This window comes from Primulina eburnea, chromosome 13, assembly GCF_022965805.1.
Source record: "Primulina eburnea isolate SZY01 chromosome 13, ASM2296580v1, whole genome shotgun sequence".
In the NCBI taxonomy this organism is placed as follows: Eukaryota; Viridiplantae; Streptophyta; class Magnoliopsida; order Lamiales; family Gesneriaceae; genus Primulina; species Primulina eburnea.
This window is the reverse complement of record NC_133113.1, coordinates 14,387,975-14,404,673: the sequence shown is the minus strand read 5'-3', so window position 1 is coordinate 14,404,673 and position 16,699 is coordinate 14,387,975.

The following is a 16,699-nucleotide window of genomic DNA, read 5'->3' as shown; positions in this document are numbered from 1 at the left end:
AACTTATGCATTTTTGAGTACTATCATATGTGTATGATGAGGATTATGAGTTTAGACTTGTGAAATGTTAATATATGTGAAAGTTGGATTGACCGATGTTGAGGAATTACGTCGTTATGCTGTCAAATGGTACAGAAGTCAAGTACTGAATTGGATACGTGATAATTGAGATTAGAGATTGATAGAATATGTATCCATATTTCTATTTCAGATTTGATATTGACAGATTCGTCATCGAGACTTCGACACCGACAGACATTGTGCGACGAAAGGTATAATGCATGTTTTGTTTGGGGAAGACACAACTCAAATGAGATTCAATTTGAGTTTCCCAACAAAATCACATACTAGAATTGTTGTTTATTTTTTTGATATGATTATGATTTGTTTATAGATTTATATTCAAATCTTTTGATATTATTATGATTTGTTTATTTATTTATATTCAAGCATTTAAGATAAGAGAGTCATTGGCAGATTTGTCAAACTTCTAGACGTTCGGTGTATCGGCGCATAGGAGCAGACTTCCTCTGATTGTAGACATTCGATACAGACATGACCGAAGTCTAGGAATAAGACGTACCGTCACCCCGATTGGGAGGGTAGGTGGCAGAAAGCGACGTCTTATTCACACCGGGATCCCTAGAGTTAGAGTTGAGTCGAGTCAAGACAGGATTTGATTGAATTGCATGCTTATATAGATTGGTTTCATAGACTATGGAGCCTATTGTTATTGCTTTCATTCCTGATTTCTGATTTTGTATCAGCATGCATACATGTTTTATACTGGGATTTGTTCTCACCGGAGTTTCCGGCTGTTGTTATGTCTGTATGTGTGCATAACAACAGGTGGGGCAGGATCTGGATCACGACAGAGATGAGAGATGGACATAGCGTGGTGATCACGGGCGTAGCAGATGAACTAGTAGTTGTACTTTTGACATGTACTGTATTTAAATACTGGTTTGTAGAATATGGATGAAACAAGACATGTATATTATGTTTGTTGTAGTGAAATAAATATAGAACTATCTTGTGCTTGAGTTATATACATTTGATTTAATGTTAAAAGCAAAATTTTGACCTGTATTTTTGAACAATGATCCGATTAAACCCGAAAAGAACTGAGTTAGAGCCCGGGTCCCCACACAGCGTTCCGAACCAGGTATGGACATTATGAATTTATTGTCATGCCTTTTGGTTTAACGAATGTATTAGCGGTGTTTATGGGACTGATGAACCGTGTTTTTCAGAAGTATCTGGATGAGTTTGTTATTGTATTTATTGATGATATTCTGGTTTATTCTAGAAATGAGACTGATCATGCCGAACATTTAAGAATTGTGTTGCAGACACTGAGAAATGAGAGATTATATGCTAAACTGTCGAAGTGTGAGTTTTGCCTGAGACAGGTTGTCTTCTTGGGTCATATCATATCTGGAGACGGTATTTCTGTGGATCCGAGTAAAGATGAAGCTGTGATCAGTTGGCCTAGACCGACATTTGTGCCAGAGATACGCAGTTTCATGGGTTTAGCAGGGTATTACCGATGATTTATTAAATATTTCTCCAGTATAGCGAAGCCGATTACCCAGTTGACACAGAAGAATGTGCCATTCGTGTGGTTTGAAGCCTGTGAGTCTAGCTTTGTGGAGTTGAAGAAACGACTTGTGACACCCTCGACCGGTTTTAATAAAATAACAGCGGAATTTAAAATTTTCTTCAAAATGGAGGAAGGATTCAAAATACATTTTAATGTATAATCAAAAGTATACACATGATCAATAAAATGATACAACAAAAATCAAAATATCATTCTTGTAATCATGTCCAAAATGCTAGCAAAGATCTTCTTCCTTCCATCTCTTCTATATGCATATGAATCCGGCCCACAATCAACGTCCCGGCCCGTTGCTCTTATCTGCATCACATGAAATAACTGAAATGAGTATAAAACTCAGCAAGCGAAACTCTTACATAGCAATGGGTACGTATCATACTCTGTAAAACATGGCTTTGAAATCAATAAATACCATCAACTCTTGAAACATAATAACATAGCGATATAACAATAAGATGATATTTCTCTTTTCTCTGTTGGATTGATATCTATATAGTATCTCTGTCTCTGTGCCTATATCCCATCGATATAAATCGATAACTCTGAGGGATATAAGCCTATGGTTGTTGATCAACTAATTGCATGCCATCTCTGACTATGTATCTATCAATCCAATAAATCATTTAAACTCTCTTTTTGGCATTAAATCAAACACTTTGAAGACTCTTTTCTCATGTATTTCCTTTTTCACAATTGATACATACAATTGCCTCTAATATACAACAAAGTGTATCAATACATAATATGAATCAAATGGAAGGGAATAGAACTTTAAAATCATTGAAACACCATACATATATTATCATGTGAGAACAAGGAATGAAATTCCACTTACAACAAATAAAACCCTTGAATATATCTCTTGGTACACAACCTACAACAATAAACCATGTGTTTGTTAGAGTAGGTGCCCGTCGAGCCAAGTGTTGGCCGAGTGTTCATAATGAAACTCTATGTATAAACGATCTTTATTTTAATTATATTTGAAATTATTGTTTTGGCACATCTTTATCTGTATACCCATGCTAGTTGCATAGATAATGTGGGGACCCGGGCTCTAATTCTTTTTCTTGGGATTAAATGGATTATTAATATAAAAAGTGGTCAAATTTTTGCTTTTTACATTAACTCAAATGTAACTAAACAACATCAGTTCTTTATTTATTTTACAACATACAAACATAATATACATGTCTTATTCTGTATGTACTCAACTGACCAGTATTAAAAGACAGTACATAATAAAAGACAACTACTGGTCCATCTGCTACGCCCGTGATCTCCACGCTAACACGATCATCTCTGTCTCGACCCAGGTCCTGCCCCACCTGTTGTTATGCACACATACAGACATTAAACCGGTGAGAACAAATCCCAGTATAAACATGTATACATGCAATAAAACAATCAAAAACATGAAACATGCTAATATGAATGTCATTCATATATAATCATGCAATGCGAGTCTAATCATGTCTAGATGCGACTCGACTAAAACTCTAGGGATCACGTTGTGAATAAGACGTCACTGACTGTCACCTACCCTACCAATCGTGGTGCTGTACGTCTTATTCCTAGACTTCGGCCAGATCTATATCCGCGTCTACAATAGGGGCGGTGATCTTCCCCTAAGCTGAGATATCGCCGAACATCTAGTAGTCTGCCTGATCTCCAGACTGCCCTATCTTAATGCATGAATACAAAATCTGTAAACAAGCATAATCATTCTAATGCAATGTCCCATGATCTGTAAACACCGCATAGCAAGATTTGCATACAAGTTCTATAAACAAATCTATATACAATTCATAATCAAATCAAGATAAAAACAATAACATAAGTATGTGATTTTGGTTGGGAAACTCAAATGTGATCTCATTTGAGTCGTGATTCCCCAAACAAAACATTTACTATACCTTTCGTCGTAGAATCGGTGTCACGGTCTCCAATACGAATCTGAAATGGAAATGTGGATACGCACTCTATCAATTTCTAATCTAAATCAACACATATCCAAGTTACTACGTGATCTCGATACAATTTGACGGCATAACGACGTATTTCTCGATACCGGTCAACTAAATTCTCAACACATTATCAATCTAAATTAATATCCAATCTCAACGATCAATAATCGATCTCACAAGTACATCATATCCTCAAAAATCTGCACAATCTATATGCAACATATACTAGAATTCGAAACTATTACATACGATATCTGTTTTACAATCCGCTTGCGTTTCTACGGTGTCAATAACTACAAGAACACATTCTTAAGCTTAAATCATAATTCTCCCAACACATATATTTCTAAATATGCTGGAATCGAAGAAAACTTATGTCACTTTTGTGGGGACCCGGGCTCTAATTCAGTTCTTTTGGGATTTAACTGGATCTTTGTTCGACAATGTGGGTCAAAAATTTTGCTTTTAACATTAATTCAAATGTAATAACTAAAGCATAAAGCGTCTCATTTTTATTTAAAACAAACATGAGTCAACAACCATTACATGTCGTGATCTAGTAGCCTTACTTGTTATACATGTTACAAGAACAACATAACATCTCTAGTATCAACATAAACTACTAGTACAACATAAAAAGTCTTCTGCTACACCCGAGATCTCCACGCTATCAACTCTCTCTTCCTCGTCGTGACCCTGATCCTGCCCCACCTGTTGCCATGCACACATACAGACACGACAACAGCCGGATAACTCCGGTGAGAACATATCCCAGTATAAAACATGGATGCATGCAATGTCATAAATCATGTACAAAAGCATCGCATATATCAAATGACAAGAATATAAATCTAAACATGTAGAAGAATACAAATCTGTATTCAACCTTCAAATCTTGACTCGACTCATTTCTAATCTAGGGATCCCGGTGTGAATAAGACGGTCTGTCACCTACCCAACCACTCGGGGCAACGGTACGTCTTATTCCTAGACTTCGGTCAACTCTGTATCGAGGGTCTACACATATAGCAAATCTGCTCCTATGCGACGATACACCGAAACGTCTAGTTTTGGCAAATCTGCCAATATCTCCTATCTCAAGACTCGAATATAAATCAATAAACAAAACATTACATAATCAATGTAATAACAATCTAGTATGTGATTTAGGGAAACTCGTATCAAATCTGAATCGAGTTGTGCAATCCCAAGACCACATGAATTATACCTTTCTTGCCGAATCGTCGGTGTCGTCGTCGAAGTCTCGAGTTCACAATAGCCAACACAAATCTGAAATGGCATAGTCGAGGTGCACTCTATTAATATACATCTCAAACAACTCAATAAACATAGCTGAAATCGGTTTCAATATACTTTGACGACGTAACGGCGTAATTCTCGGTACCGGTCAACTCAATCTCAACAAAACAATATATACAATAACCAGAACTCATAATCTTCATAATATACTCATCAAACACAATATAACATGCTCAATTCTTCCAATCAATATCGATATACATGCTGGAAATTCGTAAGACTCGTATACGGTGTCCGAAAATCGATCTGATAACAAATATACGATGCTCGGTATACCAAGAACACATATTTCTAACAAAATCATAATTTCCTCAATACATAGATTTCGAACCATGCTGAAAATAATCGAAACTTACATCCTTAGCTAGCTCTTGTTGCAAGGATCATAAATCCGGGCTCGGAATAAAAATCGGATCTCTAGCTCTTGCACAATCTAAATCACAACTTGAAAGAAGTTTGAAGGATTTCTTGGGAGCTCTCGGTTCTCCCTTTTCTCTGAATGAAGAATGAAGATTCAGCAGCTTCATATATATATACATGCCATGTGTCAACACAAGAAGAAAGGGTGGCATTTTCGCATGCAACACCGCGGGTGCGGCAGCGTAAGAGCGCGGGTGCGCTGAGCTCTCGGCAGCCAGAATATTTTCTGAAATTCTTAGACCGCGGGTGCGGTCCTTACATGACCGCGGGTGCGGTCTCACACCGCGGGTGCGGTCGTGCTAGCACCGCGGGTGCGGTGTCTGTTCGCACAATTTCACTAATTTCCTCTCAATACACCGCGGGTGCTGTATCTCTAACACCGCGGGTGCGGTGTGGCTTCGGCCCTGCTGCTCAAATTCACATTTTTCATGTCATGCATAATCTTCTTCAATTCTCACATCTATGACACGGATAATTCTCGAGCCTTACAACTTTGTAGCTAATGATGAGAGGAGTTCAAAACCGTAATCGGATTAAAGTTTGGATGGCTAAATCTTGTAAAACTCCAAATTAAAAGTTGAGCTTTCCTCTGAAACTTCCGAGTCTTGCTGCAAAATGGAGAGGAATTCGTGCAATGTTATATATATACTTTGCATGGTTTAAGACACATGGCCAATCCTTTGAAATACACGTCTCGCGCATATGCGCGACATTACCCGTGCATATGCGCGAGACCTACTGTCTCGGCATCTTGTAGAAAAATAACGCTCGCGCATATGCGCCACTTATCTCGCGCATATGCGCCCAAGCTTCTGGACCGACCGCGCATATGCGCGCCCTTAACTCGCGCATATGCGCGAGACCTTCGTCTCGGCATTTCCTGAATTTTGACAACTCGCGCATATGCGCGCTTTGTCTCGCGTATATGCGCGAGACCTTCGCATCTTTTAAAATTGGAAACGCCCCCCTCGCGCATATGCGCGCCACTTCTCGCGCATATGCGCGAAGGCTTCGACTTCCTTCGCGCACAGCCGCGCATTTCTCCGCGCACATGCGTCAAAGCTTCGGCCCATCTCATCTTATTATGGTATTTTCTTACCTTTCTCATGCCTTTCCTACTCCCATTTTACTTAGTGTTTCTCATGCAATGTCATGCACTCTCACACTATCGAATATCGCATAGATGAAGATTAATAAATCTCGAGCCTTACATTTCTCCCCCTCTAAGAAATGATTTTGTCCTCGAAATCGCATGCCCTTCTATTAATGTAAGTATAAAAGTAATCACATCAACACTAAACAAATACTTACATCATTGAAATAACTCGGGGTGTTTCTGTCTCATGCTTGCCTCTGTCTCCCAAGTCGCTTCCTCGATGCCATGTCGACTCCACTGAACTTTCACAAGTGGAATAATCTTCGTTCTAAGCTTCTTTTCTTTCCGATCAAGAATCTGTATCGGTTGTTCCACGTAGCTCAATGTCTGATCAAGTTCAGCTTCGTCAGGTTGAATGACATGAGAAACATCTGGCATATATCTTCGTAACATTGATACATGAAACACGTCATGTATTCCGGATAAAGAAGGAGGAAGTGCAAGTCGATAAGCTCGATCGCCAATCTTCTCAAGAATCTCATAAGGACCAATGTATCGAGGAGATAGTTTCCCGCGTTTGCCAAATCTTACAACGCCTCTGAAAGGAGAAATCTTTAAGAATACTCTATCTCCCGCCTCAAATACTAACGGTCTACGTCTGATATTGGCATACTTTGCTTGTCGATCTTGTGCTGTCTTCATCCTCTTCTGAATGAGTTTCACCTTCTCTGTCATGTCACGAATCATATCTGGCCCAAGTTCTGGTACCTCTGAGACATCATCCCAGTATAGCGGAGATCTGCACTTCTTGCCATATAAAGCTTCAAACGGTGCCATTTCAATACTCGTCTGATAGCTGTTATTGTAAGAAAATTCGCAAAGAGGTAGAGAATCTTGCCAACTAATGTCAAAATCTAGCACTACGGCTCTTAACATATCCTCTAGTGTCTGGATAGTCCGCTCTGACTGTCCGTCTGTCTGAGGATGGTAAGCAGTACTCAGGTGTAATGTCGTACCTAAGGCCTGCTGTAAGCTGTGCCAAAAGTGAGAAGTGAATCGTGGATCACGATCTGATACGATAGACTTCGGCACTCCATGCAATCTGACTACCTCTCGAATATAAATCTCCGCCATCTGATCTTGTCTATACGTCATTCTGTACGGAATGAAACAAGCAGATTTGGTCAATCTGTCAATAATAACCCAAATCGCATCGCAGCCTCTGGATGATCGAGGTAACTTCGTCACAAAATCCATGGAAATGTGGTCCCATTTCCATTCTGGAATAGATAAACTCTGAAGTAATCCTCCCGGCTTCTTCCTCTCGGCTTTCACCTGTTGGCAGTTCAAGCATTTAGACACATACTCTACAATGTCTGACTTCATCTGTTTCCACCAGAACTATGTCTTCAAGTCATTGTACATCTTCCTGCCACCAGGATGGATGCTGAACCGACTGCAGTGTGCTTCGGACATAATCTGATGTTTCAAATCTGGAACATCTGGCACTACAAGACGGTTATTGACGTACAACACATGATCACGTACCTGATATTCGGATACATGCCCTGATCTGACCATTTGGATCGATTTCTGCACATTCTGATCGGTTCTTTGTGCTTCCTTGATCCTCATAATCAAATTAAGCTCAACTTGGATCGTAAAAAGTCGTAGTGGCTTACTATCTGTATCAAATTCTAATCCAGATGTACAACAATTTTCAACTAACTTGTTAACACCTATCGTCGATAAGGACAAAGAACATACCTTACGACTCAAGGCATCTGCTGCTGCATTTGACTTCCCTGGATAATATTTGATTTCACAGTCAAAGTCTTTCAAAAGATCAAGCCATCTACGCTGCCTCATGTTCAGTTCTGATTGAGAGAATAGGTACTTTAGGCTCTTGTGATCGGAAAAGATTTTAAATTTTTCGCCGTAGAGATAATGACGCCAAATCTTTAATGCAAATACGATGGCCGCCAATTCCAGATCATGAATGGGGTATCGAACTTCATGTCGCTTCAATTGTCTTGAGGCATATGCGATCACATGGCCTCGCTGCATAAGAACACATCCCAAACCTCTATGAGAAGCATCACAATATACAACGAAATTACCCGTACCTGAAGGTATCGTCAGTACTGGAGCACTAGTCAGCCTTTTCTTCAATTCAACGAAGCTAGACTCACACTCCTCTGACCAAACAAATGGTGCATTCTTTTGCGTCAATTGAGTTATTGGCTTTGCAATACTGGAGAAATCTTTGATAAATCTTCTGTAGTATCCGGCTAAGCCCATGAAACTGCGGATTTCTGGTACAGAAGTCGGTCTCGACCAACTGATCACAGCTTCCACTTTACTTGGATCTATAGAAATACCATCTCCAGAAATGATATGTCCTAAGAAGACCACTCGATTCAACCAAAACTCACATTTTGACAATTTAGCATACAGTTGCTCGTTTCTCAACGTCTGCAAAACAATTCTGAGATGCTCTGCATGCTCATTTCTGTTCTTCGAATACACCAAAATATCATCGATGAAAACAATAACAAATTCATCCAAATATTTCTGAAACACTTGGTTCATCAAGCCCATAAATACCGCAGGAGCATTGGTTAAACAAAAAGGCATGACAATAAATTCGTAATGTCCATACCTGGTTCGAAATGCTGTCTTTGGTATGTCTATATCTCGAACTCTGAGCTGATGATACCCAGAACGCAAATCAATCTTCGAATACACGGAGGATCCCTGCAACTGATCAAATAGATCATCAATCCTAGGCAAAGGATATTTGTTCTTGATCGTTGCCTTATTCAGCTGCTGGTAGTCTATACACAATCGCATCGAACCGTCTTTCTTTCGCACAAACAGCACCGGAGCGCCCCAAGGAGATACACTAGGTCTGATATATCCCTTGGCCAGAAGATCTTCTAATTGTGCTTTCAATTTTTGAGTTCGATGGGTGCCATCCTATATGGAGCTCTCGAAATAGGCACGGTACCTGGCGCAAGTTCAATGCTAAAATCTACCTCTCGAACCGGAGGTAATCCTGGGATCTCATCTGGAAAAATATCTGGAAATTCCCGTACTACTGGCAGATCTGCCAATGCCGGGCTCGACTTCTGCATATCTACAGCATAAACAAAGAAACCATCCGCTCCTTTCTGTAACAATCTGTTCATAGTAAGAGCCGAAATCAAGGGAATCCGAGATCTGGAACCCTTCCCGTAGAATTTCCACTCGTCTGTCATCTCGGGTCTGAATCTGACAATCTTGTGGAAACAATCCACGGTAGCTCTATACTTTGTTAGCATGTCAATACCGACTATACAATCAAAATCAGCTAGACCCAATACTATACAATCTAGGTCAATCTCATGCCCCTCAAACTGTAGAATGCACTGTCTAACCGTAGTTACAGATATCAGTCCACTTCCCAACGGAGAATTAATAGATACAACATCTAACAAAGACTCAACAGGCAATGAATGCAATAATACAAATCGCTCTGAAATGAATGTATGCGATGCACCCGTATCTATCAAGATATAAGCAGGATAACCATAAAGAGAGCAGTTACCTGCTATAACATCATCTGGTGCATCTTGTGCTTGCTCTTCTGTCAATGCAAACACTTGAGCCAGTTGCCTCGGAGGTTGACTCACCGTCTGACTACCTCGGCCTCTGGGTGGAGTTGGTGCTGGTGGAGGCTGAAAAGAGTGAACCGATGATGCCTGCCGCTCAAACTGAGGTACTGAACCGGATGCTCTTCCACTCTGGCCTTGCTGTACACCTCTCTGTGGACAGACTTTGGCAAAATGGCCCGGTTGCCTACAAATGTTGCATCGGCCTGTAACTCCCTGGCACTGTTCAGTCGCATGTCTACCTCCACAAGAATTGCAGTAGACACCTGAAGTCCTTGAACTTTGATCAAAACCAGTCTGTCTTGATCCGCTGGAGCTGGACGAACTGCTCCCAGGTCGCTTAAATTGTTTCCCCTTGGCTTTCAATTGATCTTTTCTGCCACTGCTACTACCGCCGCTTTCAAATCTTGGAGGAGGAACTTGGAATGGAGGTAGTGGCGGTCTTGGACTCGGTGCAACATACGGAGCACTCCGTTGCCTAAGCAATCCTGCTTCAGCTCCTTTGGCACGATTCAATGCATCCGAGAAATTATCGGGTCTCCCAGTATTGACCAACGTATAGATGTCCGGATTCAGGCCATTTATAAACTGATCTGCCATGGCCTCGTCATTTCCTGAAACATGGGGTGCAAAACGAAGCAAAGAGGAAAATTTAGCAACGTACTCTTCAATGTTCAATTGCCCTTGCCTCAGTTTTGCGAATTCAGCGCCTTTATCTTTACGGTAGGATACAGGGAAGAATCGCTGATAAAACTCGGTCTTGAATACCTTCCAAGTAATCTCGGTACCCCGCTGCTCTAAAGCTCTCCTAATGTTCAACCACCAATTCTTGGCTATATCTTGCAATTGATGGCCAATTAGCTTGATCCTCTTCTCATCACTGTACTCCAAAGAGTCGAATAGCATTTCGATATCCTCAAGCCAGCTTTCGCACTCGATGGCATTCTCGGTACCTTTTAAGGTGGGAGGTCGAAAGGACTGGAATCGCTTCAGCAACGTCTCCATAGGGGTCGCTGTAACATCCATAAGATCTCCGGATGTGCTCCCCTGTTCTGGCGCTGCTGGTCGTAGAGGAACTGCTACTCTTCTAGGCGGCATATCTAATAATCCAAAGAATTAGTATACAAGATATACAACTGTCTCAGCCCTCCTCTGGTCATTTACCTCTGATCTAGAATCAGTTCTGATTCAGTCAATCACATGCTGAAAGAAATCAAACACAAACAACATGTAATAGGAAAGCAATAATCATGCTAGCACATCATCAAGCAAGGAAGAAGACTCGATCTACCCCGCTCATTCTATCCTATCTCAGTCTATAGAACCTACTGCTCTGATACCACCTGTTGTGGGGACCCGGGCTCTAATTCTTTTTCTTGGGATTAAATGGATCATTAATATAAAAAGGGGTCAAATTTTTGCTTTTTACATTAACTCAAATGTAACTAAACAACATCAGTTCTTTATTTATTTTACAACATACAAACATAATATACATGTATTATTCTGTATGTACTCAACTGACCAGTATTAAAAGACAGTACATAATAAAAGACAACTACTGGTCCATCTGCTACGCCCTTGATCTCCACGCTAACACGATCATCTCTGTCTCGACCCAGGTCCTACCCCACCTGTTGTTATGCACACATACAGACATAACAACAGCCGGAAAACCGGTGAGAACAAATCCCAGTATAAACATGTATACATGCAATAAAACAATCTAAAACATGAAACATGCTAATATGAATGTCATTCATATATAATCATGCAATGCGAGTCTAATCATGTCTAGATGCGACTCGACTAAAACTCTAGGGATCCCGTTGTGAATAAGACGTCACTGACTGTCACCTACCCTACCAATCGTGGTGTTGTACGTCTTATTCCTAGACTTCGGCCTGATCTGTATCCGCGTCTACAATAGGGGCGGTGATCTTCCCCTAAGCTGAGATATCGCCGAACATCTAGTAGTCTGCCTGATCTCCAGACTGCCCTATCTTAATGCATGAATACAAAATCTGTAAACAAGCATAATCATTCTAATGCAATGTCCCATGATCTGTAAACACCGCATAGCAAGATTTGCATACAAGTTCTATAAACAAATCTATATACAATTCATAATCAAATCAAGATATAAACAATAACATAAGTATGTGATTTTGGTTGGGAAACTCAAATGTGATCTCATTTGAGTCGTGATTCCCCAAACAAAACATGTACTATACCTTTCGTCGTAGAATCGGTGTCACGGTCTCCAATACGAATCTGAAATGGAAATGTGGATACACACTCTATCAATTTCTAATCTAAATCAACACATATCCAAGTTACTACGTGATCTCGATACAATTTGACGGCATAACGACGTATTTCTCGATACCGGTCAACTAAATTCTCAACACATTATCAATATAAATTAATATCCAATCTCAACGATCAATAATCGATCTCACAAGTACATCATATCCTCAAAAATCTGCACAATCTATATGCAACATATACTAGAATTCGAAACTATTACATACGATATTTGTTTTACAATCCGCTTGCGTTTCTACGGTGTCAATAACTACAAGAACACATTCTTAAGCTTAAATCATAATTCTCCCAACACATATATTTCTAAATATGCTGGAATCGAAGAAAACTTACGTCACTTTGTAGCTAATGATGAGAGGAGTTCAAAACCGCAATCGGATTAAAGTTTGGATGGCTAAATCTTGTAAAACTCCAAATTAAAAGTTGAGCTTTCCTCTGAAACTTCCGAGTCTTGCTGCAAAATGGAGAGGAATTCGTGCAATGTTATATATATACTTTGCATGGTTTAAGACACATGGCCAATCCTTTGAAATACACGTCTCGCGCATATGCACGACATTACCCGTGAAAGCGGACCGGTTACGGTGGCCGGAAGCGCAACGGAAGCACAAAAATCAAATTTTAAAGTGAAAATTTCGGCCACCCCTAGGACTTGTGCAACAAATACAAAAACACACACAATGACATTCATAGGGTGTAAGAAAGTATACCTATCAACCTCTTGAGGTTGATGTATGGCTCCAACTAAGATTTAAAAACCTTAGCTCTTGAATGGAAGAAGATCTACAAGCTTTCCTTCCTTTCCTTCAAAATTAGGCCCACCACTAACTAGGAAGATCCCCTCTAATTTTGCACTAGAAAAATTAGAGGATTTTTCAAAGAGAAGTGTATGCAATCTTCAACAATTGAAGAAGCAAAAATAGGAGAAAAACTTGGAGAGAAAAGTAGTAGAGGTTTCGGCCATGCTTCATGTGGAGAAGAGGAAGAATGAATTAATTTTCTTGTCTTGGTGTTGCAAAAAGCAAAAGTGAAAAAGTTGCATGCCATGCAATTTTTTATTCAAAAGTAATCTCCACCTCTTCACCTCCCATGCATGCATATAATATAGTTTTTAATCAAATTAAAAACTTTGGACTAAATTTAATTATCTCAAACACATTTGAGACTAATTAAACATTACTTGAATTTACCCAAGTCCCACTAGTTAAATAATTATTTTAATTGAGCTCTACAAGACTCAATATAATTTAATTAATTCAACACTTGAATTAATTTAATTATTTGGACTCTACTAGGTCCACTAGTGTTTAATTAATTCAACACTTGAATTAATTTATTTAGTCCATAATAATGTTTATGAAAATCACAATTTTCAATTACATTATTCACTTGGCCAAATTTTAATTTAGGAACACTTCCATAAATCAAAATTTACATTTCTCTCATAGAAGTCATACTTCTATTTTACTTTACACTTATAAACTCATTTATAAGTCGTTCAACACATTGAACTATTTTCTCCTTTATAGAAGTCATACTTCTAATTTTCTTTACGCTTATAAACCCCTTTATAAGCCGTTCAACACATTGAACTATTTTACTTCTCAACGGGATCTAGAAAGCTAGTACTTGTGTGGCCCTCAATGGTTCATTGATACAACTAGCCGTGGGTTCACATCTCTATGTGATTCGGACTAAACATGTCCTTATTCGAGCATACCCCAATTGCTCCATTCTTACTTATCAACTCCTTGATAGTAAGAACGTCAGAACTCAAGTCTGATAGTACCCAACCAATCACGTTAAACGCCTAGCAGCATCGCTTACGTGATTCCCTAGGTATCACATGATAGTGTGTAATGCCCGGAAAATTAATCAAAGTAATCGGTAATTATTGATTTATAATTGGATATGATCATGAAAGGATTAATCGGAACACGATTTGAGATAACGTGTGAAATCGAATGCGCGAGGGCAGTAGCATTGGCGCACGTGCGCGGCCGGATGCGCGCACATGCGCCCAAAACGCCGAAGATCTCGCGCATATGCGCGGAAGGTGTCGCGCATATGCGCGAGCACATGCGGCGAAGTCCAGAGGACCTCGCGCATATGCGCGGATGGGTGTCGCGCATATGCGCGAGCTGCTGTGCGCAGACCCGAAGGTCTCGCGCATATGCGCCGAAGAACTCGCGCATATGCGCGAGACGTGGTTGGCCACGGGCGAGCCACTTGCTCGGCTGCATGTGTGAATATATATATATATATATATGTACATGCGAATTTCCGGAGAAAGGAAAAGGAAAGCCGAGGGAAAGTTTAGCTTTTGTGATTCAAGATTTCAATCGTGCGATCAATCCGTCCGTCTGATTTTGATTCCGACTTCGGTACCGAGTTCCTAGCAACGTAGGCGACACTTTGACGTAAGTTTTGCTACGTTTTGACATGCTTTGAAATTATGCTATTGTCAGAATTGAATGAAACTCATATATGTTGTTCTGGACATAGTAGACATCATAGAATCGAAGTCAGATTAAGAAATAGACTGATTATGAAATTGTTATGATTTTAGGATTATAATCAGTTGATACCGGACAGATTTGGATTATGGATTGATTATAGATTGTATTAGATATGAGTTATGGATTGTAACTGGTATCTGGTAATATGGTATTGACGGAAATATGGAGATGGTACCGTTATGCCGTTGATTTTGAATTAAATCAAGATTTATCAGATTGTTATCGATTTGAGTGGTATATTGATATGAGATTATTCATATTGTCATTACCAGACAGACTGTGAATTCAGGACTTCGACTGAGCAGGAAACCGAGACTGCAACGAAAGGTATAAGTCAATGTGGTATTGGGAGATGGACTTAAGTCGGTTTAGACTTGGGTTTCCCTAAATCACATACTTTATTTTATTGCATGGATATTTGCATTACCTTGATTAATGTACTTGTCCTCTTGGAATTAGATGACATGTATTAGGCTAGTTATCTTGTGACAGAAGTGCCGGATAGTGGTGGTATCGCCACGGCACATTGCACGATGTCTCAAGATAGGATATTAGCGATAGAACTACAGTCCATGACGGATAGGTCAGGACACTGTGTGGGGACCCGGGCTCTAATTCTTTTCTTTGGGATAAAATGGATCGTTAAATAAAAAGTGGGTCAAATTTTTTTGCTTTTAAACATTCACTCTAATGCATATAAACAAGCATCATATTTTTATTTAATTACAACATGAACACATAATATACATATCCTGTCTGGTACGTACTCAATAATCCAGTGTTCAACTACAGTACATAACAAGGTACAACTACTAGCCATCTGCTATGCCCGTGATCACCACGCTATGTCCGTCTCTCATCCTCTGCGTGACCCAGATCCTGCCCCACCTGTTGTTATGCACACATACAGACATAACAACAGCCGGAAAACCGGTGAGAACAATCCCAGTATAAACATGTATAAATGCATATAATCAATTAAACATGAAACATGCTATCATGAATGACACCATATGCACATGCAATGCAATGCGAATCCAACCATGTCTGGACTCGACTCGACTAGAACTCTAGGGATCCCAGGGTGAACAAGACGTCACTACCTACCCTCCAATCGGGGTAATGTACGTCTCATTCCTAGACTTCGGTCTGAGCTGTATCAACGGCAGTAATAAGAGTAATGCCTACTCCTATTCTGAGATACACCGAAACGTCTAGCTGACAATGCCTGTCAAAGACTCTCCTATCTTATATGCAATGAATATCAATATGTAAACAACGTATAATCACATTCATATCTGAATATCATACTGATCATACATGCTTGAATACAATTCTGAAATCAAAGCATAAACATATTAAAAGATTGAATATAATGCTATACACAATCCATAAACCTGTTACAATATATCTACTAATACTCGTATGTGATTTTGGTTGGGAAACTCAAATAATATCTTATTTGAGTTACATCTCCCCAAACAAAACATGACTTATACCTTTCGTTGCACAATTGATGTCGCTGTCACCAATACGAATCTGAAATGGAAATGTTGATACACAATTTATCAATTACTAATCCAAATCAGCACCTATCTATATATTAAACATTCTATATCAATTCCCCCAATTTCTAACTGATAATGGTATAAATCTGGTACCAACACCCAGTCAATTCAACTCTAAAATTCATAACAATTCGATACGGTGTCCGTTCTTAAATCCGTTTGGAATTATACGATGTCTAGTATGTCAGAAACAACATATATGAATCA